The 6,928-nt window shown below is 44.2% G+C and overlaps 1 non-coding gene across 1 annotated transcript; it reads right to left on the bottom strand.

Moving 5' to 3' along the window:
• Window positions 1–674: 674 nt before the first annotated feature.
• Window positions 675–835, bottom strand: LOC127584460 (U1 spliceosomal RNA). Its single transcript, XR_007958392.1, has one exon. It is a non-coding gene; the product is annotated as a U1 spliceosomal RNA (small nuclear RNA).
• Window positions 836–6,928: the final 6,093 nt, after the last annotated feature.

Consider the following 6,928-nt stretch of genomic DNA (forward strand, 5'->3'; position numbering starts at 1 on the left):
GGACGTGCTGGCGGGATAAGCAACTCTGTGGGTAAGAGCCCAGGTCTGGGTTATGAACGGACGATTGATTATGAAAGTAAAACGAAATGATGGCAGAAAAGTTCCTGAAGAGGCGGAGGCGACAGCATGCAAGATAGGAAGGCCAGAAGTACAGGGAGTGCGGGGGAACTAGGGGATATAACCTCAGGAGTCAGGTGAATAGATTTGGGACGGAAATGAGGAGAAGCTGCTTTTCCCAAAGCGTCTTGAATCTGTGGAATTTTTATGCCCAGGGAAGCAGTGGAGGCTGCCTCATTAAATATATTTAAGACACAGTTTTATAAATTTTTGCATCGTAAGGGAATTCAGTGTTATGGGGAAAAGGCAGGTAGGTAGATCTGAGTCTAGGACCAGGTCAGCCGTGATATTATTGAATAGCTGGTAGGGCTCGACGGGCCAGATGGCTTTCTCTTGCTCCCATGACATGTTCTGACAAACTTATGTTCCACACCGACTTTATGCTGCAATCCCATGCCGCCTAAACACAGCATTGAGACCTGTCTCTTTTAGCAACAGTGGACTCCGCCGAAGACGGTCAGTTGTCCGTGGGACGTCTCCGTTACGACAAGCGTCTAAAGATAGGTGGGGGATCAGTTCAGAACAAGCGGAAAATAAATCTAGGTATGACAGAAGATCAGGAGAATGCACGAACACTGTCCCCACCACCACACATTTCACAGTCCAGTGTCCCACATTTGTGACATCGCAGAGGTCAGCACACACGGAGTGCAATGGGCAAGCCTCAGCCCTAGCGAACAGACTTGTGATCCCCGTCACTACACTGCCAGGTCAATACACTGACACTGCGGCACACCGACACTCCGCATCCGTCAATTTCCCGAACGGCCATTTGACTTGAAGATTATGGTAACGGTTAATTTGCCAACCACTACATCGGGGGATACGGAGTTGTTGCACTTGATGCAAATACTTGCAGTGCGGAAAACAAAGTCAGCTTCTGGTGTGCTTTAAAACCGCGAGTTCAATTTCACGAAGAAACAAAGTGAGCTGCTGGTTCTTCAGCACTGAAGGAATTCTGACATTTATTCCATCATAGTGACAGGATCGGGAAGTTAATGTGATCTCGGCATTGGACAAAACGAACCCCCGTTGTGGGTGAAAACATCTTAAGTTTTACAAACCCTACAAGCGAAATGAATTGTCCCCCTTATAATGTAAATAATAGCTAACCGGTGAAATATTGGGCAGAATGTACGATAACTTGGAGAGAGCACAAACGGCACAGAGATAATGACCTGATGGGAAATATCATTGGAAACAAGGAAGGGAAAGTGGAAAGAGGAAGGAGAAGCGGGAGAAGAGTCAAAGAGAAGTCAAAAAACGAGCAAGGGGACGGTGGGAACTCGGGAAAAAACAATCGACAAAAAAAGTATAGAATGAACAACACTCTCAGCACAAAGATCGCATCCCATCTCAGCAACAGAGTAGCGCAACGGAAGACTACTGGGCCCATAACCCAGAGGTCTATGGATCGAAACCATCCTCTTCTATTTCCCATGTTGACGTTAACCATTCTCCATCAGTGCATTTTACGCCAAGGAATTGTCATATCACACCTAAATACAAATAAACACTCCGCATTTAAATTGAGAGTTTATCTTTATTCCATAAATTTAAGAGTTTTGTGGAAGTTTCGTTCAGATGAAAAATGGTCCTCCGCGTGCACAGCTATAACCAAGCATAAACTATTCTCCGCTGTATTAAGCCGTGTTATTATATTCAAACAGAAAATGCAAGAAACACGCAGCAGCTCTGGCAGCATCCGTGGAAAGAAAACATATTGAGGTTTCAGGTGGATGGCCCGATCAGAACAGGGAATAGAGAAAACAGTTAGGTTTTCTGTGGCAGATGAAGCGGAGGAGAGTGGTGGGTCGAAAAAAGGAAAACCCCTGATAGTGTGAGACCAAGTGAGCTATTGCGACGGTTAGAATCAGGTTATGATTTATTCTGTGTGACGCGTTGTGAACAACAGGACTGTTGGCCCGGTCCGGCCGGAAGACTGCACTAATGGAAAGTGAAATTACCCAGGGGGATGACGGGCAGAGGCGGGCACAACTATCATAGGAGGATCGCCCTTCCTCCATTCTCTCCGCAGGGTGGCTGGAATCAACAACGCACTGTATAAGTTGATGAATTACAAATCATTTCCTTCATTAGTTTCGGAGAAAATCAATCTAGATTATGAATGTCCCTTACATCAGCACACATTCAGGTCCTAATCAGAGCCCCATCTCCGACTGTGACTGAACACAACTAGTGACTGAATCGCTGGAGAACCCTGAGACCCCTCCAGTCACACAGTGAGAAGTGGGTGCCAGAAAGGGGACAGTTTTACTGTCAAAGAAAAAAACATCGGGGTCCGTGTGAGCCTTCCTGGGCCTTGACAACCGAGTGCGATATCACATCGGATCCTCGTTATATAGGTCAGTAACACCGCCTGTCCCGCGGGAGACCGGGGTTCAATTCTCCGACAAGGAGATGGTTTTCTTGTTTCCCTTCCAAATTTAATCAGAATTGCAAGTCGTATTTTGAATCAAAACATTCGAAATACACAAGAACAAAAGAAACAAGATCAGGATCAAACTCGGCCATCTGGTTCGTCAAGCCTGCACCGGCAGTCAATAAGATCATAGTTGATGTGGCCGTGGACACAGATCCACCTACCTGCCTTCGCCCCACTGCCCTTAATGCGCCGACTGTGCAAAACAAATCCAACGACGTCTTAAGTATAGCAAATGTGGTAACCTCCACTGCTTCCTTGGAGACAGAATTCCACAGATTCACTACTCTCTAGGAAAATCAGTTTTTCCTCATCTCCCTCCTAAATCTATTATTCCCAATCTTGAGGCTATGCCCTCCAGTTCTAGTCTCACCCACCAGTGGAAACAACCTTCTTGCCTCTCTCTTATTTATCCCTTTCATAATTATTTTTGTTTCTATAATGTCCCCACTCATTCTTCTTAATTATAGTCCGGGACGACTCAATCGATCCTTGTAAGCTGACTCCTCACCTCCATATTCAACCTGGTGAGCCTCCTCTGTAACAGCTCCAAAGCCCGTGTATCTCTCCTCAAGTGAGGAGACCAGAACTGCATGTAGTACTCCATCTTTGGCCTCACCAGTACCCTGTACATTTGCAGCTATATCTCCCCGCTCTTAAATTCTATTCCTCTGAAATAACATCCAACACTCCATTTGCCTTCTTGATAACCTCTTGCACCTGCAAAACAACCTTTTGCGATTCATTCACAAGAACTCCCAAGTCCCTCTGCACAACAGACTGCTGCAATAAAGACCCCACAACAATGACAATATAATATTAACCACGGTGTTCCCAAGCCCAACAATAAAGTCTTGTTGATTTCATGGATTTTGCTGAAATTAACAGGCATATTAAGGTGAAGATGAAGTGTGCCATCTGGCTCCGGAATGACAGGGAGAGCTCCCAATGAGCCCAGTGAGGTAGCGGCCCTCCGTCCCCGGACACTGACGGGCTGGGCCCTGGTTAACAGCCGCACACAGTTTCATCGGTGACTTGATTAAAGGAGAAACATGAGTAATTTTGGAATGTTTTAACCGACTGTGTCTGTTCGATGCACTTACATTCTCGGTGCTATGCAGATAATCGAAATGGAATGGGGAAGGGTGTGTTGGAGAAACAGGAGAAGATTACCTTCCAATGTGAACAAACGGGTTGAATGGTGCAGTGTAATCAATCCAGGGCGACGGGAGATTGTGATTAATATGGAAAGGCTGCAGCCGAGCACTGAGGGAAACCGAACCATGGCGACTGTCACTGATTAATCCCTACCTTTCCAAATGCGTATTTGTGCTCTCAGTCATATTTATTTTATTAGATTTCCTGCCACTGACTGTGCACCGACAGACCCATCATTACCTGCCTTATCTCTGCTGTCTTTCTAGGTTAAGGGTATCACACTTACTATTCTCCATTCAACGGAAGCGTCACGTCTGCCCGGGGATGAGTTAAGAAGTCTTTGTTATAGCCCTATAATTCTTGCCCTTGACGCATCTGTATCAAAGACGTGGATGAGGGGATCATCCAGGTCTGTTTCTCGCACATGGATGAGCGGCAAACCGAACTGCCAGGACCGGGAAGACAACCTGCAAAGGGAGAGACTCAGGCTAATAGTTTGGGCAAAACATGGAAGCTGGAGAAAAGTTTGGAAACATCTGCGGTTATCTACTGTGTGGGAAAATTAGAGGAGTTGATTGTGAAGAATGTGAAGGGCATCTTGGTCCCGAACAGAACATAACGTTGAACTGAGGTTCAGGGTTGACGTGCTTGGGTGACGGTCCAGTTATGAGGATCCCTATGTTCTATTCTGGATATATATTTCACATGTTCTCCATAAATTCACGACATGGTTTCGAGACGTAGATTAAAACGGAAAAGTAGAATCATGCGGTCGAATGAGAAAGCACTGAAATGCATCAACTCAAAGGTACCGCGAGAGGTGGGTTTATTTAATGAAAAAAAAACGAATGTACAAAAGCTGTGGATGCATTTGTGCAATTGGAGCCGATTTTTAATTGGAAGCTGTCCGATCTAAAATGCATCACTGCCGCATAGACGACACGAGAGTAGGTGGTGCTGTTAAACATTGATCGTGGAATATCATTAGGGTGACATTAAGTTGCCAGAAACTGGAGGTGGCAGTGTTAATCAAATAGGTAAAAGAGTCAATCAGAATGGCGGAGTAGGTATCCACACACAGTTTTTGGAATAAACGGCGGATGTTTATTCACTCGCTTTGAAGTACACAAATGGAGAGCACAGTTCAAAGGAGGTCGAAAGCAAGTCCTGAACACTGTTGTGACACTGTCTAAGTAGGGTGCTTATCTAAGTTCGGCCCTCTGTTCCAGACCTTTCCTAATACTTTTGATGCCTTATGTGTCTGGAAATCTACGTATTCATTCCTCAATATATCCAGTGTTTGGAGGAGAGACTGCGTGAGTTAAAGGAGGGCAGTTGCTAACCCACAGTGCACACTCAAAATTGAAATGTATATTTTATGCCACGCGTTGGACCAACTTTGCGCTGCGCAGTTGAATATAGTGCGCGTTAATTTGAGGCAGGGGCGAAGAGAGGAAATGTGCTCTTCAAACTTAACATTGTATAGACTCAAATGAAAACAAAACAGGAAGTGGTGTAAATTCGCATCTGTGATGAGAGAATGAGAGAAAATATTCCGTTGTTGTGAACCTAATTATAATCAGAACCCACTTTTAAACAGATCGTTTCACCCTCAAACTGAATGAATAATTATCTCAAATCAATGAAAATAGAACATTGAATTGGGTTGGCCTGGAAGTTCAACTACCCATTTGTGTTAATATTAATGATGTTACTTCATTTAATATGCACATTCAGTGAACGGGATATGGAACATCCTGGATCCCGATCCTGAGAATTGATAAGGAGAGCTCCCAATGAACTCAGTGAGGCAGGGGCCTGCCGTCAACCGGCACTGATGGGAAGGGTCCAGTCTAACAACAGCACAAAACATTTGATTGGTTAAAGAGCATAAAATGCATTGTTGCTTCATAAGAGTAACTATTGATTCAATGTCACCATGAATGTATTGACCTGAAGGCCAATGGAATGCAAAGAGAGCATGTGCTGATAATATTGCAGCAAATAAAGTATGTTTTAAATTATATTCAAAAAATCTGTAAGCCTTTGCGGCCTCTGGATAGTGCAGCATTACACAGTTGACATATACTCGCACAACATTAGCTGCCGGATTGGCAGCGGCCGTGGCTGGGCTTGAACCACCAACCTTAGAATCACAGTCAGATTTATTATGACTTACTTAAAAGACGTGAAATCTGCTTTTTCGCGGCAGCGGTATCTTTCAATTAGCAGAAGAATGCCTTGAGCGTTTTGGCCATAGAGACACCCTGACGGAAGTGGGAATGAATGGACCATTCTACGATTGGGAGGCGCTGACCAGAGACCCGTGCTTTGAACCGTTTTGTTCACAAGCTACATCAATAATTTCGTTCAGGAAGTCACGTACAATATAAAGCAGAAAGCGCTGGAAACTCTTAGCAGGTCGGGCAGCATCTATGGATACAGAAACAAGATACACGAGCCAGATCGCTCGATGAAAGGCTTCAGGGCTGAAATATTAATTCTGTTCCTCTCTCCAGAGAAGCTGCCCGACATGCTGTGTGTCTCATTATTTTCTACCCGAGCTTCAGATTTCCAACAGCTGCAGTTTATTTGACTTTCACAGAAAATATATCAAGGTTTGCTGATGATACAAACTGGGTGTTCGTGCAGGTTGTGAAGAGGATGCGAAGAGACTTCAGGGGGATATCAACAGGCGAAGGGAATAGACGGCGACATGGCAGATAGGATGTACTGTGGAAAATTGTGAGATGCTCTTCAGAACCAGGATTTTCTTTAAGGATGAGCAATTTAAATGTGATTGTGTTGTGAGGAACCCTGGTGTTCTTGTAAACACTACACTGAAAATTAACATGCGAAGTCAATGAGCATGCAGTAAGGCAAACGAGAAGATAGTCTTTATTGTGGGGTTTTGGATGTAGGAGGAAACACGTCTCACTTGTAATATACCGAACCCTGGTGATACAGCATCTGTAACACACGAGAGAGTGAATGAGGGGCGGGAGTACTCAAGAATGAAAAATATGATCATTATTATAAATCTCTCAGATCACGGCTCATATTTTGGAATCTCCGCAAACAGACTTCAAATAATTTTTAAGAAGTAAATATTCTTAGAAATGTTTCTATGTTGTAAATATATAATTAATCACAAAAGCCATGATCACACACGAAAACAAACCACGGGAAATGTAGATTTGAAGCCTTTTT

The sequence above is a fragment of the Pristis pectinata genome, chromosome 29 (genome assembly GCF_009764475.1).
Source record: "Pristis pectinata isolate sPriPec2 chromosome 29, sPriPec2.1.pri, whole genome shotgun sequence".
Taxonomy (NCBI): domain Eukaryota; kingdom Metazoa; phylum Chordata; class Chondrichthyes; order Rhinopristiformes; family Pristidae; genus Pristis; species Pristis pectinata.